The 26,268-nt window shown below is 44.4% G+C and overlaps 2 non-coding genes across 2 annotated transcripts; both read left to right on the forward strand.

Moving 5' to 3' along the window:
- The first annotated feature begins 3,453 nt into the window (after window positions 1-3,453).
- On the forward strand, window positions 3,454-3,527 carry TRNAN-GUU. Its single transcript has one exon. It is a non-coding gene; the product is annotated as a tRNA-Asn (tRNA).
- A 10,125-nt stretch (window positions 3,528-13,652) lies between these two features.
- LOC115899506 lies at window positions 13,653-13,816 on the forward strand. Its single transcript, XR_004059199.1, has one exon. It is a non-coding gene; the product is annotated as a U1 spliceosomal RNA (small nuclear RNA).
- The last annotated feature ends 12,452 nt before the right edge of the window (window positions 13,817-26,268 follow it).

The raw sequence follows: 26,268 nt of genomic DNA on the forward strand, positions 1-26,268 counted from the left end.
TGTGTGTGTGTGTGTGTGTGTGTGTGTGTGTGTGTGTGTGTGTGTATCCTGCTTGTTTTCTTTCTCTGGAGAACTCAGACTAATGTAGTAATATATGCCACTCGCCAGTCTTTGTCTCTATGCTTTTAAAAGGTATAAAATAAATAAGTAAACAAAACCCTGGAGGGTTCTCAAAGAAGAACAGCAAAGGAATTCTGACAGGTTTTGCACTGAGGACATTCAGGTGTGAGGAAAACATGAAAACCACTATGCCAGGGAAAGCAAATGCTATTGAGAATGTCTCACAAACACAACTTACATGTCAGGAGGTAGGGTTGGCCCACAGGGTGGGCACATTTTACTTTAATTGCACTTTCAGTGGAACTTAAGATGAATCTAGGACTTTCACGATGGACGTGTCTATATCTGTGTGTGTGTATATATACACACATAGAGAGAGTGTGTGTATATATATTACATATAGTTATGTATATTATATTATATATAGTGTATATATTATATATATATACACACACACACAGAGGGAGAGAGAGAGAGAGAGAGAGTCTTGCCATCTTATCCAGGCTGGTCTCCAACTCTGGGCCTCAATTGATCGTCCCGCCTCCCCCTCCCAAAGTGCTCAGATTACAGGCATGAGCCACCTCACCCAGCCCATTTTCATATTTTTAATTTAGTTCAACTATTGTGGAAGACAGTGTGGCAATTTCTCAAGGATCTAGAATCAGAAATACCATTTGACCCAGCAATCCCATTACTGGGTGTATACCTGAAGGATTATAAATCATTCTGCTATAAAGACACATGCACACATGCACTATTCACAATAGCAAAGACTTGGAACCAACCCAAAGGCCCATCAATGATAGACTGGATAAAGAAAACATGTCACATATACAGCATGGAATACTATGCAGCCATAAAAAAGAAAGCGTTCATGTCCTTCGGAGGGACATGGATGAAGCTGGAAACCATCATTCTCAGCAAACTTACAGGAATAGAAAACCAAACACTGCAGGTTGTCACTCATAAGAGGAAGTTGAAAAATCAGAACACATGGACACATGGAGGGGAACATCACACACTGGGGCCTGTAGGGGGTGGGGGGCAAAGGGAAGGATAGCATTAGGAGAAATACCTAACGTAGATGACGGGTTGATGGGTGCAGCAAATCACCATGGCACGTGTAACAAATCTATGTAACAAACCTGGACGTTCTGCACATGTATCCCAGAACTTAGAGTATAATAAAAGTTTTTAAAATTTAAATACACATTCCAAAAATTATATAACGAGTACAGGAAGCCTCCTTTATGCCAGTTTTACAAAAACAGAAAAGATGATATATCAATGACAAGGCATCAAAGTGGCAACATATTAAAGTAGTAAGAGAGAGAAAAAAGTTATTCTGGAATTCTAAGCCACAACGAAAAATCTTCCAAAAATGTGACTGAAATAAGGATATTTAAAGACATACAAAAAATGAGGCCAGGTGTGGTGGCTCACTCGTGTATCCCAGCACTTTGGGAAGCCGAGGCAGGCAGATCACTTGAGGTCAGGGAGTTGGAGACCAGCTTGGCCAACATGGCAAAACTTTGTCTCTACTAAAAATACAAAAATTAGCCAGGCGTGGTGGCACATGCCTATAATCCCAGCTACTCGGGAGGCTGAGGCATGAGAATCACTTGTATCCAGGAGATGGAAGTTGCAGTGAGCCCAGATCATGCCACTGTACTCCAGCCTGGGTGACAGAGTGAGACTCCATCTCAAAAAAATACAAATAAAAATAAAGACATACAAATAAATGAAAGCATTCACCAACCCACACTACAACAAACGTTAAAGGAGTCCTCCAGGCCTAAGGATAAGGATATCAGACAGAAATCTGGACCTACACAAAGAAATGGAGATGCCTGGAAATCGCTATGTATGTACTTAGATGTTGGGGTTTAGAACACGTCTAAAATCAAAATACATGACAACACTAGCATAAAGGCCAGAAGGGGAAGTATAATGTCACTTGAGGGCAAACTGATAAATACGTATTCTAGAAACCTTAAAGCTATCACTGACATAATAAAAGAAAGAATTATAGCTAATAAGCCAAAAAAGGAAAGAAAATGGAATGATATAAAAAACCATGTAATCACTATGCTGGAACAACTGCTCTCGAGGCCTCTACCCTATAAAATACACCAGTGGCCAATGAGAAATGTACAAGAATGACGACCGCAGCATTGTTTGCAATCATAAAGTAATGGAAACAACATAATTTCAAAGATACATGAAAAGGGTTTTATTTATTAAACAAACACAACAATTGAACAAACAAACAATGGAAGCAAGTCCTTTTGCCAAGAGGAACACAGAGGGTCATGATGGTGCTACTCCTCCAAGGATTTCAGGGGTCCCAGACGCCTAGTTTTCAGTCTGATTTTTCTGGAAGATCTTATTCTTGGGAAGCTACAGATTCTCTCGTTTCGGGCTCTTTCAGGTTCTGTCTCCATTTTGCTCTCAATTCCTCCCCATTCTGCTACAATAAAAAACCAATTCTCTCCTCCGGAAGATACCGCCTGTGCCTCCCCACGAGCCTTTCAGGAGATCTGCATGTCTGTTCCACCGCTCCCCAGCTTCTTTCCCTGCTTTTGCTCTTCCCTTCCCCCGCTCCCGCCCTCCCGCCCCACCACCCACCACCGCCTGACCACCACCCAGCTGAGATTCTCTATTCTCCACCACGCAGAAGGTGCACTGGAGGCCCCGCCCGTTGCCCGCCCCGCGGGGTGCCGAGAAATCAACCTGAATAAACGCTTTGTAAAAAGAACTTCCCCATGGAAAAATCTCTCATGATTTCCATTCTCAAGCCTCTTCAAAGGACTAAAAGCTAAAGGCGACGATGGATTCATTCAACAAGTCCTAGTCGTGCGCCCTGGTGAGTGCCAGACCCTGCTCCCCGCGAGGGGACCCACGAGCGACCCTCGCCACCATCCCTGCCCTGGTGGAGCCCCCGTGCGGGACACAGGATTCGAAGATGGCAGCGGCAGCTCCGCAGCGGCCCCGAAAGCGACTGGGCCGGGTGGGCACAGGCTCCCTCACTGGGTGAAGGCGGCGCAGAGAACGGGAAGAGCCATCCCGGGAACCCACTGGGCGTTCAGCTTCCCTTGGGGCCCCCAGGCGGCTAGGGACCGGGTTTCTGAAGTTTCCGGGGAACTGGGAGTTTCCGGGGGCTTCTGAAGCAGGCGAGGGGCAGGGCGGGCCAAGGCCATTTGGCTGTCCTTCTGGCTCCAGAATCTCCCGCGCAGGTGTCCAGCGTGACCAGCGCGATTCACCGCTCTAATCGCTCGGGTTTTCCAAGGCCTTGCTCTATCGTCCTGCCAGGCGAGCCCTGAGGCTGGAAGCGATAGGGGCAGTTTGTTAAAGGCGCCCTTCCCATAATGCACAGTAGAATAAGTAGTTCCTGTCTCTGTGGCGCAATCGGTTAGCGCGTTCGGCTGTTAACCGAAAGGTTGGTGGTTCGAGCCCACCCAGGGACGCTTGCTCAGGCTTTTAAAGCGTTTGTGTATTATCGATCACTAAAGAATCTCCCCCGTTCGTGTATTATCCATCACTAGAGAATCTGCCCTTTTTCTTCCCATAGTCCCAAATCCTAAAGGTTGGTGGTTCCAGGCCAGCCAGGGATGCCCACTGCAGGGAGGGTTTTATCTTCCCAGGATTCTAGGCACAGTTAACAGAGATCCCTGTCAAGGGCCACTCCCCAGACCCCACACACCTCCGCCTCACAGATCCATTCAGACAGAGCATCTCCTGAAATGTCATGCTGTCTTGTGCCTGTGTACAAGAAACAGAGACCAAACGAGTCACTTTTGGTGCCGATAAAATCCTCATGCTGCCCCTTATAGGCTTGGATGGGTTATATGCCAGCCTCAATTTTTTCATTTTTAATAGGAGGCCTAGAGAGATGTCCCATCCCCTGGATGTGCTGGATTTACTGATTGCTCTATCAATGATATGGATAGAAAGTGGAATCATTCATCATCATAATAATCCTCTCCATCATTTTTGAAAACAGCATTTCTTATCTGTCAGTTTGTGCATAATTTATTTAACCCTTTTCAAAATGTGTTTGAAATGAGGTTGGCTTCATGGTTTTAGGATTTCAGAGAATCCTGAAATCGTCATTCTTGCACACATACCTTTGGCCACTGATAGTTCTATAGTAGCGTAGAGAACTGGATGTGCCACTGCTATATTACAGGCTTTTTAATGTTTATTTTTAGTTTTTGTGAGAGGGTCTCATTCTGTCTCTCAGGCTGGAGTGCAGTGGCCTGATTGCGTCTCCCTGTAGCCTTGACTTCTCAGGCTCAAGCGATCCTCCCATCTCTCAGCTTTCCCAGTAGCTGGGACTACAGGCGTGGGCCATTATGCCCTGCTAATTTTCGTATGTTTTGTAGAGAAGGGGTTTCACCATGTTGCCCAGGCTGGTCTCCAAACTTCTGGTCCGCAGCCTTGCAAAGTGCCAGGATTTACAGGCACCAGCAACTTCAATGGATCTTTTGTGTTGCCTCTAACTTGAGCACTTTTAGCAAATTTATCTTCTGCGGGAGAGGTACCAATTCATATTCCAATTTATTTCTCAACTCTAATACTGTCCCTTTTCGTCATTTACTTGCTGACACAACAAACTTTCTCCCCCTTCCCCCACATTTTTTAGACTAGGTCTCACTCTGTCACCCAGGATGGAGGGCAGTGGTGTGATCTCAGGTCACTGCAGCCTCCACCCCCTGGGCTCTAGTGATCCTCCCACCTCAGCCTCCAGAGTAGCTGGATCTACAGACATGCACCACCACATTCAGCTTTTTTTTTCTTTTTTTTGTAGAGATAGGGCCTTGCTGTGTTGCCCAGGTTGGTATCCAACCCTGGAGCTCAAGAGATCTATTTGCCTCAGCCTCCCACAGTGCTAGAATTTCAGATGTGAGCCACTGTGCTGGCCATGAGCCCATGATATTCTAATAAGGGGACAGGTGCCTTCCTGGCTTAACTAAGGGGAGGGTACAACAGAAGGACATGGTGGACATTACACATAGATATTCTGTTGCATAGGATGGACAGCTAAACTTGTAAGACATTTTCTTTTCTTTTCTTTTTTGAGACAAAGTTTTTCTCTGTTACCCAGGCTGCAGTGCAGTGGCGCAATCACAGTTCACTGCAGCATGAACCTCCTGGGCTCCAGTGATCCTCTCACTTTACCCTTTCCAGTAGCTGAGACTACAGGTATGCACCATCATATGTGGCTATTAAGAAAAATATTAATTCTGTGTCTCACTAAATTGCCCAGGCTGGTCTGCAACTCCTGAGCTCAAGTGATCCTCCTGCTTCAGCCTCCCAAAGTGCTGTGCTGAGATTACTGGCATGAGCCTCCATGGTCAGCCCTGTTTCTTTTTAAAATTTATTTTGAGTCAATATTTTACTTTCTCTGGAAAGATAAAGGGAACAAGTTTTTTTCCAGAAACAGGCGTATGGTATGGGCCCAATGATACCCTGATCCACCCCTTAGGCTTCAATTACCCTTTTTAAAGTAGTTCGTAAGCTGACTTGTTGGAATTCAGACAAAATGATAGCGTGGGGAAAGCAGTGTATTGAAAACCATTGTTGACGATTGTGCAAAAGGTTTATTCTTGCTGTACCGTCTGTTCTGGCCCGAACATAATCCTGGAAAACCCCTTCACGTGTCACAGGGACTTTGTACCTTTAGGACCCTTCGAGACATGGCAGTTAGACTTTATCCAGCTGTCTCCATCTCAGGGTCACAGATACCTTCTGGTGGTAATTTGTATATGCTCTCAATGGTGTGAAGCATTTCCATGCCAATGAGCCTCAGCCCAAGTAGCTGGTAGACTGTGATTAGAAAAAATCATTCCTCATGGGGAGTGCCATCTGATCTCCATAGCAACCAAGGAACAAACTTTATCGGTCAGGTAGTTGGATCCATTTGCAACGTTTGGCCTATGTCCCAACATTTCCATTGTGCCTATCACTCCTAATCCTCTGGACTGATGCAACTCAATAATGATACAATAAAAATTCAACTGACAAAACTAACAGAAGTTTTTAACCTTCCCTGGCCAAAGATCCCCCACTGTTTCTGGAAAACTTTCACTCTCTCCCTTTGAAATTAGAACAGGAAGACCCATGTAGTGGTTAGATGAAGGGGCTTATGAACCTGTACTGTACTTCTTAAAGGTAACATTCTCCATCATTGCTAAGGTCTCACAAGACTTCTTACCAAGAGCTCCGAATTAATAAAGGATGCCTTTCATAATGAGTTGCTGGGAGATGAAAATATCAAACATTGTGGACTATAATCTGGAGATGTTTTTTACTGGAAACATCAAATAAAATATTCCCTCCAAGCCCACTAGAGGGCACCAAATAGATATTATTAATATGAATGTTTTCCTTTCTTTCTTTCTTTTCTTTCTTTCTTTCTTTCTTTCTTTCCTTCCTTCCTTCCTTCCTTCCTTCCTTCCTTCCTTCCTTCCTTCCTTCCTTCCTTCCTCTTTTCCTCCTTTCCTCCTTCCTTCCTTTCCTTCTTTCTCTCTCTCTCTCCCTCTCTCTTTTCTCTCTTCTTTCTTTCTTTCCTTCCTTCCTTCCTTCCTTCCTTCCTTCCTTCCTTCCTTCCTTCCTTCCTTCCTTCCTTCCTTCCTTCCTTCCTTCCTTCCTTCCTTCCTTCCTTCCTTCCTTCCTTCCTTCCTTCCTTCCTTCCTTCCTTCTTTCTTTCTTTCTTTCTTTCTTTCTTTCTTTCTTTCTTTCTTTCTTTCTTTCTTTCTTTTTTTCTTGAGATGGGATCTCCCTCTGTTGCCCAGGCCAGAATGCAGTGGCGCAATTATGACTCATTGGAGCCTTTAACTCCTGGGGTCAAGCCATCTTCCTTCCTGAGTCTCCCAAGTAGCTGGGACCAGAGGTGTGGGTCACGGCACCTGGCTCACATCAGGTGTTATTGCCCAATCTCTGTGGCAGTAAACATAAGGGCGTTGACACACAGATTCATGTTTCTCATATCTAAAAGGCAGCTCTCCAGAGTGGACATTTGTCAGTGAGGTTTTCACTTAAAGGTGACCTGCAATATCCCTGACCAAGATGGCAAGTAGCTGACATCTGTTGTAGCTGACTTCCAGATGTCATATATAACTGGGCTGTATAACCAGTTATTCACAATTCCAGTGCTAACTGCAACTGAAAGGGTTGATCTCTTTTTCTGTAGGCTGGAATATGTACACCATTAGGGCTCCTTTAAGTTGTAGGGATCCTCTCTTCATGGTTTTGGTAAAATCACCCTATATGCATATTCTCTAAAGATATGACACACTAGTCCTATTGCGTGTATGTGTATATATATACACCTACACACATAGCAAAATGCCTATGATCAGATTGTTGTTTTACTGTCCCTAATTAATTTGATTACAGCAGGGAGGGTTAATTCTCTGATCAGAATCTCACAAACCGTTGCCACTGTGGGAAATTTGACAAGGTGCTGGGTTTGCCACTTTAAACCACCAACCACCTTTGGCCATAATGACCATTGGTACATCCTGTGCTAAATTTCACCAGTATTCCCCCTGATTACACTCACGATGCAACTCGGGATCACATCAAGCAAAACCTCTTTATCGAATCTGTCTGACTCTTCCTAACATTCCTGCCCCACATCTCAGTTTAAACCATCATAATTGTACTGTCAAAATAACTGCCTGTAATCCTAGCACTTTGGGAGGTCGAGGCAGGAGGATCACTTGAGCCCAGAAGTTTGAGACTAGCTTCCTGGACAAAATGGTGAAACAATGTCTCTACAAAATATGAAAAAATTAGCCAGGCATGGTGGCACCCAACTGTAGTCCCAGCTACTCAGGAGTATGAGGTGAGAGGATGACTTGAGCCCAGGAGTTCGAGCCTGCAGTGAATCCTGTTGACACCACTGCAGTCCATCCTGGGCAAAAGAGTGAGACCTTGTCTCAGAAAGTAAATAAATAAGCTGGGTGTGGTGGTGTGTGCCTGTAACTCCAGCACTTGGGAAGCTGAGGTAGGATGATTCATTGAGCCCCGAAGGTCAAGAGATCAAGACTGTACTGGGCTGTGATGTTGCCACAGCACTCCAGCCTGGGCAACAGTGAGAACCCGGCTGCAAAAAACTAACAAACAAACAAAAAAAACCAGAGACAACACCAACCAAACAAAAAATTGCTGCCTCACTCTGAAATGACAGTGGTGAACACCATGATGCTATTGGAAAGCTAAGACAAAAACACTCCCTTCTGCTATCAGGATCCAACCTGCCCTCTTGCTCTAACATGTGTGACCCATGGTTTAAATGCTGAAAGCTGATGTAGCCAAATTATACTACACTTACATGTTCTGCACCAGCATTTATTTTGTCTCTGGAGGAGATCACCATTCATGGCCCTTAAATGTCTAAAGACATGGAATGATGAAGTGCAATGTCTTTTAGGATATTTGGTCATGCCTATACATGTATACCTCTGAAGAAACCCTATATTGGATGAGTGGGGAGGCCGAGGCGGGTGGATCACCTGAGGTCAGGGGTACGAGACCAGCCTGGCCAACATTGTGAAATCCCGTCTCTACTAAAAATGCAAAAATTAGCTGGGTGTGGTGGTGTTCACATGTACTCCCAGCTACTCAGGAGGCTGAGGTAGGAGAATCACTTGAACCTGGGAGGCAGAGGTTGCAGTGAGCCAAGATTATGCCACTGCACTTCAACCTAGGAGATAGAGCAAGGCTCCATCTCAAAAAAAAAAAAAAAAAAATGGAAGAGTATTCTCAAACTTTTCACTAGGCATGTCTACCACTCTATTTTAGTAATAGTTGGAGATCCTATTGGGAGAAAACTTGCTAATTATCTGCCTGGCCATTAAGAAGATAGCTCCAAACATTTTTGGGGGAGCACATTTTTGCTTTGATAGGATGTTGCTTCCCATGGTTAGAAATCCTTCATTTACTTTAGGTAACATTGCTGATAAAAATTGAACATGGTGGCTCTGGCCTATAATCCCAGTGATTCAGAGGCTGAGCTGGAAGGATCATTAAAATCCAGGAGTTCCAGTCTGCAGTGAGCTATGATGGTGACACTGCACTCCAGCCTGGGTGACAGAGCCACTCCTACTCCCTCTAAAAAAAGTAAAGAGTCCAGGCTTGGTGGCCTATGCTTGTAATCCCAGCACTTTGAGAGGCTCGGGTGGGAGGATTGCTTGAGCTCAGGAATTTGGGACCATCCTGAGCAAGATAGGGAGACCCTGTCTTTCAACAAACAAACAAAACAAACAAACAAACAAACAAAAACAAAATTAGCCAGGCATAGCAGTGCATGTCTGTAGTCCCAGCTACTCAGGAGGCTGAGGTGGGAGGATTGCTTGAGCAAGGGAAGTGGAGGCTGCAGTGAGCCAAGACTGCACCACTGCACTCTAGCCTAGGCAACATAGCAAGACTGTGTCTTAAAAAAAAAAAAAAAGAAAGACAAAAGAAACAAACAAATATTGTTGATGAAACTGTAGCCTCCTTCACAGGTCAACAAAAAGCTATTTATTCACTGGCTAAGGTTGTACTAGATAATCGCATCACTTTAGATGATACATATTTTCAAAGACAATATTATCCTTATTTAAAAATGGGTAGAACTTGGGCGCGGTGGCTCACACCTGTAATCCCAGCACTTTGGCAGGCCGAGGCGAGTGGGTCACCTGAGGTCAGGAGTCCGAGATCAGCCTGGCCAACACGAAGAAACCCCGTCTCTACTAAAAATACAAAAATTAGCCGGGTGCAGTGGCGTGTGCCTGTAGTCCCATCAAGTTGGGAGGCTGTGGCAGGAGAATCGCTTGAACCCAGGAGGCAGAGGTTGCAGTGAGCCGAGATTGTGCCACTGCACTCCAGCCTGGGAGACAGAGAAAGTCTGTCTGCACAAAACAAAACAAAACAAAACAAAAACAATGGGTAGATACAACAGCACTTACGAGAGTTCATAAAAGGAATTGTACATTGTCAACTGATAGTGTGGAGAGAGCAGCCCCTGGCCCACCTGGTTGTGATCTCTGCACAATACTTGCCCACAACCTCCTCTTCCACTTAGTACAACACAGCCCAGAACACACAAGGGGAGAGCTGCAGCCACAGCAGCCTCCGCAGCCCGCTTTAGATGATAGATTTAGCTGATCAGGGAGGTGGATGTGTGCTGGTTACAACGTCTTGTTGCGTATACATATATAAATACTTCCCATGAAGTAGAACTTCATCTAGAAAAAAAGTGGAAGTCATTTGGCTACAGGAAATCATGAAAGAAGAACTGGGATGTGATGTTTTCCCTGATGGTTTTAGTTGGCTCCCTAATGGAATAGGAATAGGTTCCCTTACTGTTCCGGCATACAGATTCTCTTTGTGAATCTCATTCTTGTGTGCATTATATGTGTTCTACTCAAATTACTAATGTTATATATATTTATATATAATAATTTATATATTATATATAATATATAAATTATATATAATTTATATATATAATTATAACATATATATATTAATGTTATATATTACTTCTGAGAAAACTGATTATGGTATCTGAAGACTAGAGATGATTAAACAAGTGACAGCTGTAGACTTAACTGAGGTCTCTCTCCTCTTTTCTTCTTCTCTTTTTTTTTTCCTACTCTGTGACACCCTTTCACTGGGCTTTTTGGTGCTCTTAAAAATTCCTCAGTGAGGCGGCTCCTTTCCTCCCCTGCCCTCAGCCTGGGAAAGACCATCTGGGAATGAGCCTTCCTGGCAAAGAGGGACACCTTGGCTGAGCTTTTCACCACCAGTGCTTTCAAGAAGAAAGATTTTTTTAAAGAATTTTTATCTGAGGAATGTGAGCCACTTCACATGGTCAGAGAGACATTAAATCAAGACAGCAACCACTTTCTGATTCCTTCCTTTTGAGCTATGTATTCATCTGTTGGAACTGCTTGCTATCACCCCAGGTAGGTGTAAATTAATCTAATAATGCCACACCAAACACTATATCCCACACCCCGTAACAACGGATAGCCAATGTCTCATCAGTGCCATTTCTGAAAACCAATGAGAATTCCACACAGGCACCTTTCTATTAGCCCATCGTGCATCCCCTCTTTTGATCTTTAAAAACCTGCTTGTGACAAAGGCCAAAGGGAGCTCAGACCCAAAGTTCTTTGGGTGTGAGTCTTCCAGGCAGCTGCCTTCACATTGGCCCAAGTAAACTCTAGATTCTATTTTGTGCTTCAGCCTCTTTCTTTTAGGTCAACATGTTCAGCAACAGTAGAATAAATAAGTTGGCCTATATTCATACAAAGGAATACACACAGAAACAAATAACCACATGAATAACGTGAACAATTCGTAGATGTAAGACTGAGTGAAAGAAGTCAAACCTATGCCTCTGCTCCTGAGACTGACTTTGCAAAAATTATAACTGGGACAATGATCACAGCGAAAGAGATCCCACCTAACTGATTCCATCCTGCTTCTAACGTCCAAGCTGTCCTTGTTCATTCCTGGGCACAGGCCAAAATAACTTTGAGAGGAACTTAGTTTATGGTTTAGCTGTGAAACAAAGATGATAACAGCCCTTTCCCAAAACAAACCCCCTTCCTACCTGGGGACTAGACTGCCTTTGCAGGACTCACAAATTAGCCACGGTATTAGAAATGATGGTTTAGGAGTCACACAGCCTCCAGCTTACGATGCTAAACCTCCCCAAATTGTTCCTGGGGATCACATCACTATTGTAAAACCTAAGATCAGTACATGAGATATTTTGTAGACACTACACTCGATGCCTCAGCTGGCACCACCCAGATGGATAAACCAGCTCATCTGATCTTGTGGCCCCCACCCAGGAACTGACCCAGCTCAAGAGGATGCTTTAGCTCCCTCTGAGTTCATCTCCGACCTGACCAATCAGAACTCCCAACCAAACCACTGGCCCCCACCCACCAAATTATCCTTAAAAACTCTGGTCCCAGAATGCTCAGGAAGACCGATTTGAGTAATAATAAAATTCTGGTCTCCCACACAGCCAGCTCTGGGTAAATGACTTTCTTTATTGCAATTCCCTGTCTAGATAAATTGGTTCTGTCTAGGCAGCAGCCAACATGAACCCATTGGGCACTTATACTCCCCCAAAACCCACTACACACTTTATGATTCAGTTTATATGAAAGCAAAGGACAGAAAGAATTGCCTGATAGATTTGAAGTCTGTGGAGTATTGTCAGAGTTTGGGGTTGTGTTCTACAGATTAACAGTAATCTGTTAAGCACCTCAAATAAAATTTCCCCATATATATATTTATATATATATAAATATATATATTATATATAAATTATATATATTTATATATAATATATATATTTATATTTATATATATATTCCCCCCCCCCCCAAAATTGGACCACTTTGTTTCTGTCTTTGCAGAATATAAAGTGCTAACCTGAGGTAAGTGTCAAGGTCTAGAGAAGGCTGTGGAAGACATGACAAACTCCAGCACCATGCCTGAGTGTCCAGTGTGCTCTGCTGGGGCAGCATATTTGTACATTGCTGTATTTGAAAAAACCCTACAAGATTCATGAAATTGGACCACCGTCTTTATAACACTACTAGTGGTAAAACAAGTAAGGATGGCTGGTTTGCAGTCATCTGAGCAGCCTCTCTGGTTTCATAAATATGGTTTCTCTCTGATATTGAACGACTTGTAATTTCAAGTAGAATGCTACATCACAAGGATAACGATGTGAAGAGAACCAGTTTCCTGTGTAATCCTACATGTTTTAGTCTGCGCATTACAAGCCATTGTTTGAAGAAGGGTGGACAGGTTCCAGCTGTCTGCCAAAGAGGTCCTCGGCAACACAGTGTAAGAACCTGCTTCTGGGCGGGCGTGATGGCTCAGGCCTGTAATCCCAGCACTTTGGGAGGCTGAGGCCAGCGGATTACCTGAAGTCAGGAGTGCGAGATCAGCCTGGCCATCATGGTGAAACCCGGTCTCTACTAAGAATACAAAAATTAGCCGGCCTTGGTGGCATGCGCCTGTAATCCCGGCTATGCGGAAGCCTGCGGCAGGAGAATCGCTTCAACTCGGGAGGCGGAGGTTGCAGGGAGCCGAGATCATGCGACTGCATTCCAGCCTGGGCGACAGAGCGAGACTCGGCGCCAAACCAAAAACAAAAAACTACAACAGAAACGCCCGCTTCTTTGGGGAAGACCAGGGACAGGGAAGGGAGGGAAAGGAGAGGCAGACGTCACTGTCCCCGCAGGCTGTGGCAGCAGGTTGTTCGGCTGAGTGGGCGGACGAAGGGGCGGAAAAGCAGACGGGGACCGGGAACGCGCTGTCGGTGACATCACGGAGAGGGCGACTTCTATGTAGATGAGGCAGCGCAGGGGCTGCCGCTTCGCCACTGGCTGCTTCGCGACGAAGGAGTTCCCGTGCTGTAGGAGCGAGCCCAGGACCGCCGGTCGGACCTGAGAGTCCCAGCTGTGTGTCAGGGCTAGGAGGGCTCGGGGGTGCGCGGGGCAAGTGACCGTGCGTGTAAAGGGTGAGGCGTGTGGGGCTGTGGCAGGGCGGAGATGCAGAAACTCATACTTACCTGGCAGGGGAGATACCATGATCACGAAGGTGGTTTTCCCAGGGCGAGGCTTATCCATTGCACTCCGGATGTGCTGACCCCTGCGATTTCCCCAAATGTGGGAAACTCGACTGCATAATTTGTGGTAGTGGGGGACTGCGTTCGCGCTTTCCCCTGAACTGTTGTGTTGAAAAAGTAGATTTCACGTAAAGAATTAGTATTAACTTCCACGTATTTGTGGTTTGGGTGGTATGTTACGCGTTCTCATTATAGTCTCAGTGATGGGAAACAGAAAGTAAATACCCTGTTGCGGTATTCTGTCCGCCGTCGTGAGCTTCTTAAACACAAACTAAGTGCCCGCAGAGCCTTTTTTTTTCTCCATTTCTACGTGGGTTGCTTTTTGCAGATTGCTTCATGGTCTCCAGTCTCTTGAGTTCTCACGCTCTGCGGAATCCTTCGTGTTTTTTCGTGGTCCCCAGTCACCCTTCACACAGCCTCCGCTTCTAACCGCAACCCCCACAGGGGTTTGTGGGATTTCTGTGCTAAGCGGGGAACGTGTTCTCACCTGATAGAGCCAGGTAGAAACTTTAAGCAGTCGGGTGCTGTTCTCTGGGATGAAAGCAGGGCCTTTGGTGCTGTTCTTTGGGATGAAAGCAGTGTCCCGGTTCGGTTGTAGACAAACACGCTTGCTTTCTGTAGGGGAACGGGGGGAGCTCTCCAGGCGCCCGGGTGACCTTGCTCATGTTCACCGAGGCCTGCAGGTCGGAACCGCAGTCTTACCTGTAGGCAGAAAGAGCTGCGATCTACCCCAGCTACCCGAACTACCCAGCAATAAAATGGGCCACATTAAGGAAAGATTAGATGGCATGGATAATCTCAAAAACATTATGCCGAGTGACGAAAAGAGGGCATCCTGTGAGGCGCCATCAAGGTGAATTTCTAGAACAGGTAAAACTAACCTGTATAGTGACAGAAACTACATCATTGATTGCTGGGGTCAGGGAGAGGGCAGGACTGACTGCAAAGGGCACGAGAGGACCTTTTAGAGTAATAGACACGTCATCAAACTTGAAATGGATGCATTGTACCATAGTCAGCTCACACCTTAATCAACTTGGTTGTAAAAAGGAATAAGAAAACCACTCCAAATCTTAATGTCTTCTACTTAATTTAGTGTATGTTTACCCTTAGAGGTTTCCTTTAGAAAGATGTCTCTCTAACTGTGCTAGGGAGTTGAGGAATTCCTTCATTTGTGGTTCTGTCTCTTTGTCTGCAGTTAAGTTCATGCACTATTAAATGGAATATTTGTAAAATAAAAATAGAGTCTAAGCTGAATTTTGTAAAAGCATACATATATGCATCTTTATTATTTTATTATTTTTTCAGATATATATATCCTTATTATTTTTTCTTCTTTTTCTTTTTTGGGGCCTGGTGGGGACAGTCTAGCTAAAACATACATTCCTGTCTCTGTAGATATACCACAAGACCATTGCTCCAGTGTTGCCCAAATGTTATGAGAAATTATTTTTGAACTTAAGGTGACCAAAAATTTTACATATGTTTACATCTTCTCTACTGTTAGTATGGTCTATGCTTAGCATGTTTATTTTTTTTTAAAAGACAATAGCTTAACAACGATTTGAAAGAAAAATATGTACCTATGTTAACAGTAGTTAATTCCAGGAGGTGTGAATATGGATGAGCAGTTATCTTCCCCTTTATGAATTTTTTAAATTTTTAAATGGAAAATCCTCAATGACCTGGAAGTGAACGAACAGATTAGATTTGGAAGGGGTGTGGAGCAGGTGAGAGGATAATGTAAAGGGAAGGACAAACCCAGTTCTGGCAGGACTGTGTTTAACTTGAAGGTTTCTGTGGAGCAGCTGTTGGGATAAGAAGAATATGGGGGAGGCAGGAGAATCACGAAAATATTTAGGACAGTGTATCGCCTGTCTTATCATTCCTCCTCCTTTTGTGTTTCTTCAAAAGAAATACACAGACTTACATTTCTTTTCAAGCATGCTTACCATTTGTGTTTCTCTTTTATTAATGTAACTGCCCGGTAGGTTTATCTTGCCGATTGCCCAGAAAAGCCAATGGAGCTGAGAACATCAGGCTTTCTACAATAGAGAAAGAATTTAATAAATGCAGAGGTAGCTGAGTGACCAGGACAGGGGTTTATTATTACTCAAATCTGCCAAAATTCAAAGACTAGAGTTTTTTGTTTGTTTGTTTGTTTAGGATAGTCTGGCAGGCAGGGGGCTAGGGAATGGGCAAAGCTGATTGGTTGGTCTGGGGGATGAAATCACAGTGTCAGAGCTTGTTTACTGCACTGAGTCAGTCCCTGGGTGAGGGCCACAGGACCAGATGAGCCAGTTTACTGGTCTGGGTGTGCCAGCTAGTCCATCATAAGGCAGGGTCTGAAAAATATCTTGGACACCAATCTAAGGTTTAACGCTAGCAATGTTATATATAGGCACAGTTGGGGAGCTTAGGAATCGTGTGGCTTCTGGCTGCATGGCTCCTGAGCCATAATTTCCAATCTCGTGCCTAATTTGTTAGCTTTGCTAAGGAGGTCTGATCCCCAAGATAGGAAGGAGTTTGTCTCGGGAAGGGGTAGTCATCTCTGTTTCAGACTTAGACTTGGAACTAAACTCCTCTCATAGTTAGCCTGGCCTATGCCCAGGAATGGACAAGGGCAGCTCAGAGGTTAGAAGCAAGATGGAGTCAGGTCAGATTTCTTTCACAGTCATAGTTTTCCCATGTCAGGTTTTTCTTACTGACATAATTTTTGCAAGGGTGATTTCGTTAGGAGCAGTATAAACACGGTGGTTCTGAGAATGTCTTCTGGAGCCAGGCTGCCTTCACTTCAAATTCTCCTTTGCTGGCTGAGTGACCCTGGGCAGGTCACTTAACGTCTTTGTGCATCTCAGTTTTCTCATATGGAAGATGAAAGTGATGGTGTGACCTCGGCCTGAGGTAAGGACTAAATGAGTAAACATATGCACATCATCAACTGTGCGTGACATGCGGCACTTTGTGTTTCAGGCACAGTTGATGATGTGCATATGTTACTCATGTGCATGTTAGCTCTGGTGTTTTGCCTGCAACACTGCACAAAGAGCAGATGTGATGAAAACCATTTGTACTGAAGTTACAGCAGTGATACTTTCCAGTGGCTGTGCACCCTCCCAGGGAGACTGCAGCAATCCTCTCACCAGCAGTAACCTCCTGAGCTGGGAGGTTCCAGGAAGCCCCTCAATCTCCAGCAGGTTTGACCCTCAAGGAGCTTCAGGGAAGGAGCTAGAGAAGTATTTCTATCTGGGAGGAACTGGGAGTTTATTAGCTCATCCGTACAGCTCATCCAAAGGGGAATAATGATTCAATTTCTGGCTTCAAATCTGCCCCAATAAAATTCTTATAGTTTTGATCGGGGGCAGTGGCTCACGCCTATAATCCCGGCAGTTTGGGAGGCTGAGGCGGGTGGATCACCTGAGGTCAGGAGTTCGAGATCAGCCTGGCCAATGTGGTGAAACCCTATCTCTACTCAAAATACAGAAAGTAGCCGGGTGTGGTGGCAGGCGCCTGTAATCCCAGCACCTCGGGAGGCTGAGGCAGGAGAATCGCTTGAACCCGGGAGGCGGACGTTGCAGTGAGCTGAGATCATATCATTGCACTCCAGCCTGGATGACAGCGCAAGACCCTGTCAAAATATATATACATATTTTCATAGTTTTACAGTGGAAGACATTTCTACATGTAGGGGAGGAAAGATGACTTTTCCTCACCCAGCCTAGGTTCACCTGCTGAGACCCTTACAGCAAAAGACAGACTAACAAGAGAAGAGCATATGTATTTATTTAATGTACGTTTTATATGACCGGAGCACCTTCCAAAGGAAATGAAGGCCCATGGAAACAGCTAAACCTCAGTTTTGTTTTGTTTGTTTAACAGTCAGTTTGTTGAAGAATGGATAGTCACGGAGAAGTATGATAAGACAATAACAGTATGACCCAGCAGTAACAAACTGGGGAAAACGTAGCCAGGCCTCTGTGTTCAGGCTTCTCCGCGTCCCTGTGTCTTCAGAATCAAGGATGCACCTTTCCTCTGGGTACGGAGAGGGCACCCCTCACGTAAGTGTCTTTTAATCGACTTCAGAAAGGGCAGCAGGTGGTGGGGTGACAATGACCTTCCTACCTCTGTTGTTTACTCAAGTTCCTTTAGCATAAAATATTCAATACCCCAAGATGTTATATTTTGGAGTAGCATGTCCTGAGCCCCGTCATGCACATGCAACCAAACCCAGAAACTTTGAAGGGTGATGACTACAAAATATTTAAATTCAAAATACAAATGATGACCAAGTGGGGTGGCTCATGCTTGTAGTCCCAGCAGGGAGGTGCAGGGAGGCCCAGGCAGGTGGATCACTTGAGTTCTGGAGTTTGAGAGCTGCCTGGCCAATATGGCGAAACCTCATCTCTACTAAAAATACAAAAATTAGCCGAGCATGTGGTGCACACCTGTTGTTCCAGCTACTTTCAAGGGGTGGGGAATGAGTGGGCTGAGGATCAACTGAAACAATATCATATTTACAAATTATTTTTTTCCTATAAGGCTAGTCAAGTGAAGCAGTGGTCTTATGCAACAGGTCTTATATAATGCCTTTAACTTCAGCACTTTTAGCAAATTTATCTTCTGCGGGAGAGGTACCAATTCATATTCCAATTTATTTCTCAACTCTAATACTGTCCCTTTCTTCATTTACTTGCTTGCACAACAAACTTTCTCCCCCTTCCCCCACATTTTTTAGACTAGGTCTCACTCTGTCACCCAGGCTGGAGGGCAGTGGTGTGATCTCAGGTCACTGCAGCCTCCACCCCCTGGGCTCTAGTGATCCTCCCACCTCAGCCTCCAGAGTAGCTGGATCTACAAACATGCACCACCACATTCAGCTTTTTTCTTCTTTTTTTGTAAAGAGAGGGCCTTGCTATGTTGCCCAGGTTGGTCTCCAACCCCGGACCTCAAGAGATCTATTTGCCTCAGTCTCCCACAGTGCTGGGATTTCAGGTGTGAGCCACTGTGCTGGCCATGAGCCCATGATATTCTAATAAGGGGACAGGTGCCTTCCTGGCTTAACTAAGGGGAGGGTACAACAGAAGGACATGGTGGACATTACACATAGATATTCTGTTGCATAGGATGGACAGCTAAACTTGTAAGACATTTTCTTTTCTTTTCTTTTTTGAGTCAAGGTCTTTCTCTGTTGCCCAGGCTGTAGTGCAGTGCCACAATCACAGTTCACTGCAGCCTGAACCTCCTGGGCTCCAGTGATCCTCTCACTTTACCCTTCCCAGTAGCTGAGACTACAGGTATGCACCATCATATGTGGCTATTAAGAAAAATATTAATTCTGTGTCTCACTAAATTGCCCAGGCTGGTCTGCAAGTCCTGAGCTCAAGTGATCCTCCTGCTTCAGCCTCCCAAAGTGCTGTGCTGAGATTACTGGCATGAGCCTCCATGGTCAGCCCTGTTTCTTTTTAAAATTTATTTATTTTGAGTCAATATTTTATTTTCTCTGGAAAGATAAAGGGAACAAGTTTTTTTCCAGAAACAGGCATATGGTATGGGCCCAATGATACCCTGATCCACCCCTTAGGCTTCAATTACCCTTTTTAAAGTAGTTCATAAGCTGACTTGTTGGAATTCAGACAAAATGATAGCGTGGGGAAAGCAGTGTATTGAAAACCATTGTCTACGATTGTACAAAAGGTTTATTCTTGCTGTACCGTCTGTTCTGGCCCGAACATAATCCTGGAAAACCCCTTCACGTGTCACAGGGACTTTGTACCTTTAGGACCCTTCGAGACATGGCAGTTAGACTTTATCCAGCTGTCTCCATCTCAGGGTCACAGATACCTTCTGGTGGTAATTTGTATATGCTCTCAATGGTGTGAAGCATTTCCATGCCAATGAGCCTCAGCCCAAGCAGTAGGCAGGCTGTGATTAGAAAAAAATCATTCCTCATGGGGAGTGCCATCTGATCTCATAGCAACTGACGAACACACTCTATCAGTCAGGTAGTTGGATCCATTTGCAATGTTTGGCCTATCTCCCAACGTTTCCATTGTGCCTATCACCCCTAATTTTCTGGACTGGTGCAACTCAATAGTGATACAATAAAAACTCAATCGGCAAAACTAACAGAAGTTTTTAACCTTCCCTGGCCAAAGATCCCCCACTGTTTCTGGAAAACTTTCACAGTCTCCCTTTGAAATTAGAACAGGAAGACCCATGTAGTGGTTAGATGAAGGGGCTTATGAACCTGTACTGTACTTCTTAAAGGTAACATTCTCCATCATTGCTAAGGTCTCACAAGACTTCTTACCAAGAGCTCCGAATTAATAAAGGATGCCTTTCATAATGAGCTGCTGGGAGATGAAAATATCAAACATTGTGGACTATAATCTGGAGATGTTGTTTACTGGAAACATCAAATAAAATATTCCCTCCAAGCCCACTGGAGGGCACCAAATAGATATTATTAATATGAATGTTTTCCTTTCTTTCTTTCTTTTCTTTCCTTCCTTCCTTCCTTCCTTCCTTCCTTCCTTCCTTCCTTCCTTCCTTCCTCCCTCCTTTCCTCCTTTCCTCCTTCCTTCCTTTCCTTCTTTCTCTCTCTCTCTCTCCCCCTCTCTCTTTTCTCTTTCTTTCTTTCTCTCTCTCTCTCTCTCTCTTTCTTTCTTTTTTTCTTGAGATGGGTACTCCCTCTGTTGCCCAGGCCGGAATGCAGTGGCGCAATTATGACTCATTGGAGCCTTTAACTCCTGGGGTCAAGCCATCTTCCTTCCTGAGTCTCCCAAGTAGCTGGGACCAGAGGTGTGGGTCACAACACCTGGCTCACATCAGGTGTTATTGCCCAATCTCTGTGGCAGTAAACATAAGGGCGTTGACACACAGATTCATGTTTCTCATATCTAAAAGGCAGCTCTCCAGAGTGGACATTTGTCAGTGAGGTTTTCACTTAAAGGTGACCTGCAATATCCCTGACCAAGATGGCAAGTAGCTGACATCTGTTGTAGCCGACTTCCAGATGTCATATATAACTGGGCTGTATAACCAGTTATTCACAATTCCAGTGCTAACTGCAACTGAAAGGGTTAATCTCTTTTTCTGTAGGCTGGAATATGTACACCATTAGGGTTCCTTTAATTTGTAGGGGTCCTCTCTTCGTGGTTTTGGTAAAATCACCCTATATGCATATTCTCTAAAGATATGACACACTAGTCCTATTGCATGTATGTATATATATATATATACCTACACACATAGCAAAATGCCTGTGATCAGATTGTTGTTTTACTGTCCCTAATTAATTTGATTACAGCAGGGAGGGATTCTCTCATCAGAATCTCACAAACCATTGCCACTGTGGGAAATTTGACAAGGTGCTGGGTTTGCCACCTTAAACCACCAACCACCTTTGGCCGTAATGACCATTGGTACATCCTGTGCTAAATTTCACCAGTATTCCCCCTGATTACACTCACGATGCAACTCGGGATCACATCAAGCAAAACCTCTTTATCGAATCTGTCTGACTCTTCCTAACATTCCTGCCCCACATCTCAGTTTAAACCATCGTAATTGTACTGTCAAAATAACTGCCTGTAATCCCAGCACTTTGGGAGGTCGAGGCAGGAGGATCACTTGAGCCCAGAAGTTTGAGACTAGCTTCCTGGACAAAATGGTGAAACAATGTCTCTACAAAATATGAAAAAATTAGCCAGGCATGGTGGCACCCAACTGTAGTCCCAGCTACTCAGGAGTATGAGGTGAGAGGATGACTTGAGCCCAGGAGTTCGAGCCTGCAGTGAATCCTGTTGACACCACTGCAGTCCATCCTGGGCAAAAGAGTGAGACCTTGTCTCAGAAAGTAAATAAATAAGCTGGGTGTGGTGGTGTGTGCCTGTAACTCCAGCACTTGGGAAGCTGAGGTAGGATGATTCATTGAGCCCTGAAGGTCAAGAGATCAAGACTGTACTGGGCTGTGATGTTGCCACAGCACTCCAGCCTGGGCAACAGTGAGAACCCGGCTGCAAAAAACTAACAAACAAACAAAAAAAACCAGAGACAACACCAACCAAACAAAAAATTGCTGCCTCACTCTGAAATGACAGTGGTGAACACCATGATGCTATTGGAAAGCTAAGACAAAAACACTCCCTTCTGCTATCAGGATCCAACCTGCCCTCTTGCTCTAACATGTGTGACCCATGGCTTAAATGCTGAAAGCTGATGTAGCCAAATTATACTACACTTACATGTTCTGCACCAGCATTTATTTTGTCTCTGGAAGAGATCACCATTCATGGCCCTTAAATGTCTAAAGACATGGAATGATGAAGTGCAATGTCTTTTAGGATATTTGGTCATGCCTATGCATATATACCTCTGAAGAAACCCAACATTGGATGAGTGGGGAGGCCGAGGCGGGTGGATCACCTGAGATCAGGGGTATGAGACCAGCCTGGCCAACATTGTGAAACCCCGTCTCTACTAAAAATGCAAAAATTAGCTGGGTATGGTGGTGTTCACATGTACTCCCAGCTACTCAGGAGGCTGAGGTAGGAGAATCACTTGAGCCTGGGAGGCAGAGGTTGCAGTGAGCCAAGATTATGCCACTGCACTTCAACCTAGGAGACAGAGAGAGGCTCCATCTCAAAAAAAAAAAAAAAAAAAAAAAAAAAACCAAAAAAAAAAACCACCAAAATTGGAAGAGTATCCTCAAACTTTTCGCTAGGCATGTCCACTGCCTGGCCATTAAGAACATAGCTCCAAACATTTTTGGGGGAGCACAGACTTTTTATTTTGATGGGATATTGCTTCCCATGGTTAGAAATCCTTCTTTTATCTAGGTAACATTGCTGATAAAAATTCAGCATGGTGGCTCTGGCCTCTAATCCCAGTGATTCAGAGGCCGAGCTGGAAGGATCACTTAAACCCAGGAATTCCAGGCTGAAGTGAGCTATGATGGTGACACTGCACTCCAGCCTGGGCGACAGAGCCACTCCTACTCTCTGAAAGAAAAATAGAGTCCAGGCTTGGTGGCCTATGCTTGTAATCCCAGCACTTTGAGAGGCTTGGGTGGGAGGATTGCTTCAGCTCAGGAATTTGGGACCATCCTGAGCAAGATAGGGAGACCCTGTCTTTCAACAAACAAACAAACAAAACAAACAAACAAACAAAAACAAAATTAGCCAGGCATAGCAGTGCATGTCTGTAGTCCCAGCTACTCAGGAGGCTGAGGTGGGAGGATTGCTTGAGCGAGGGAAGTGGAGGCTGCAGTGAGCCAAGACTGCACCACTGCACTCTAGCCTAGGCAACACAGCAAGACTGTGTCTTAAAAAAAAAAAAAAAAAAAAAAAAGACAAAAGAAAGAAACAAATATTGTTGATGAAACTGTAGCCTATTTCACAGCTCAACAAAAAGCTATTTATTCACTGGCTAAGGTTGTACTAGATAATCGCATCACTTTAGATGATACATATTTTCAAAGACAATATTATCCTTATTTAAAAACAGGTAGAACCTGGGCGCGGTGGCTCACACCTGTAATCCCAGCACTTTGGCAGGCCGAGGTGAGTGGGTCACCTGAGGTCAGGAGTCCGAGATCAGCCTGGCCAACACGGATGAAACCCCGTCTCTACTAAAAATACAAAAATTAGCCGGGCACAGTGGCGTGTGCCTGTAGTCCCATCAAGTTGGGAGGCTGTGGCAGGGGAATCACTTGAACCCAGGAGGCAGAGGTTGCAGTGAGCCAAGATTGTGCCACTGCACTCCAGCCTGGGAGACAGAGGAAGAGTCTGTCTCAACAAAACAAAACAAAACAAAAACAATGAGTAGACACAGCAGCACTTATAAGAGTTCATAAAAGGAATTGTACATTGTCAACTGATAGTGTGGAGACAGATAGCAGCCGCCTGCCCACCTGGTTGTGATCTCCGCACAACGCTTGCCCATGACCTCCTCTTCCACTTAGTACAACACAGCCCAGAACACACAAGGGGAGAGCCGCAGCCACAGCAGCCTCCGCAGTCCGCTTTAGATGATAGATTTAGCTGATCAGGGAGGTGATGTGTGCTGGTTACAACGTCTTGTTGCGTATACATATATAAATACTTCCCATGAAGTAGAACTTCATCTAGAAAAAAATTAGAAGTCAGTTGGCTACAAGAAATCATGAAAGAAGAACTGGGATGTGATGTTTTCCCTGATGGTTTTAGTTGGCTCCCTAATGGAATAGGAATAGGTTCCCTTACTGTTCTGGCATACAGATTCTCTTTGTGAATCTCATTCTTGTGTGCATTATATGTGTTCTACTCAAAGTATTAATGTTATATATTTCTTGTTTTATTTCTGAGAAAACTGATTTTATGGTATCTGAAGACTAGAGATGATTCAACAAGTGACAGCTGTAGACTTAACTGAGGTCTCTCTCTCCTCTTTTCTTCTTCTTTTTTTTTTTTCCCTACTCTGTGACACCCTTTCACTGGGCTTTTTGGTGCTCTTAAAAATTCCTCAGTGAGGCGGCTCCTTTCCTCCCCTGCCCTCAGCCTGGGAAAGACCATCTGGGAATGAGCCTTCCTGGCAAAGAGGGACACCTTGGCTGAGCTTTTCACCACCAGTGCTTTCAAGAAGAAAGATTTTTTTAAAGAATTTTTATCTGAGGAATGTGAGCCACTTCACATGGTCAGAGAGACATTAAATCAAGACAGCAACCACTTTCTGATTCCTTCCTTTTGAGCTATGTATTCATCTGTTGGAACTGCTTGCTATCACCCCAGGTAGGTGTAAATTAATCTAATAATGCCACACCAAACACTATATCCCACACCCCGTAACAACGGATAGCCAATGTCTCATCAGTGCCATTTCTGAAAACCAATGAGAATTCCACACAGGCACCTTTCTATCAGTCCATCGTGCGTCCTCCCTTTTGACCTTTCAAAACCTGCTTGTGACAAAGGCCAAAGGGAGCTCAGACCCAAAGTTCTTTGGGTGTGAGTCTTCCAGGCAGCTGCCTTCACATTGGCCCAAGTAAACTCTAGATTCTATTTTGTGCTTCAGCCTCTTTCTTTTAGGTCAACATGTTCAGCAACAGTAGAATAAATAAATAAGTTGGCCTATATTCATACAAAGGAATACACACAGAAACAAATAACCACACGAATAACGTGAACAATTCATAGATGTAAGACTGAGTGAAAGAAGTCAAACCTATGCCTCTGCTCCTGAGACTGACTTTGCAAAAATTATAACTGGGACAATGATCACAGCGAAAGAGATCCCACCTAACTGATTCCATCCTGCTTCTAACGTCCAAGCTGTCCTTGTTCATTCCTGGGCACAGGCCAAAATAACTTTGAGAGGAACTTAGTTTATGGTTTAGCTGTGAAACAAAGATGATAACAGCCCTTTCCCAAAACAAACCCCCTTCCTACCTGGGGACTAGACTGCCTTTGCAGGACTCACAAATTAGCCACGGTATTAGAAATGATGGTTTAGGAGTCACACAGCCTCCAGCTTACGATTCTAAACCTCCCCAAATTGTTCCTGGGGATCACATCACTATTGTAAAACCTAAGATCGGTACATGAGATATTTTGTAGACACTACACTCGATGCCTCAGCTGGCACCACCCAGATGGATAAACCAGCTCATCTGATCTTGTGGCCCCCACCCAGGAACTGACCCAGCTCAAGAGGATGCTTTAGCTCCCTCTGAGTTCATCTCCGACCTCACCAATCAGAACTCCCAACTCACTGGCCCCCAATCACCAAACTATCCTTAAAAACTCTGGTCCCAGAATGCTCAGGAATACTGATTTGAGTAATAATAAAACTCTGGGTCCCACACAGCCGGCTCTGGGTAAATGACTTTCTTTATTGCAATTCCCTGTCTAGATAAATTGGTTCTGTCTAGGCAGCAGGCAACGTGAACCCATTGGGCACTTATACTCCCTCAAAACCCCCTACACACTTTATGATTCAGTTTATATGAAAGCAAAGGACAGGAAAAACTTGCCTGATAGTTTTGAAGTCTGTGGAGTATTGTCAGAGTTTGGGGTTGGATTCTACAGATTAACAGTAATCTGTTAAGCACCTCAAATAAAATTTCCCCCATATATATATATATTCCCCCCCCAAATTTGGACCACTTTGTTTCTGTCTTTGCAGAGCATAAAGTGCTAACATGAGGTAAGTGCTGAGGTCTAGAGAAGGCTGTGGAAGACATGACAAACTCCAGCACCATGCCTGAGTGTCCAGTGTGCTCTGCTGGGGCAGCATATTTGTACATTGCTGTATTTGAAAAAACCCTACAAGATTCATGAAATTGGACCACCGTCTTTATAACACTACTAGTGGTAAAACAAGTAAGGATGGCTGGTTTGCAGTCATCTGAGCAGCCTCTCTTGTTTCATAGATTTGGTTTCTCTCTGATATTGAACGACTTGTAATTTCAAGTAGAATGTTACATCACAAGGATAACGATGTGAAGAGAACCAGTTTCCTGTGTAATCCTACATGTTTTAGTCTGCGCATTACAAGCCATTGTTTGAAGAAGG

Source organism: Rhinopithecus roxellana, chromosome 8 (genome assembly GCF_007565055.1).
Source record: "Rhinopithecus roxellana isolate Shanxi Qingling chromosome 8, ASM756505v1, whole genome shotgun sequence".
Lineage (NCBI taxonomy): Eukaryota > Metazoa > Chordata > Mammalia > Primates > Cercopithecidae > Rhinopithecus > Rhinopithecus roxellana.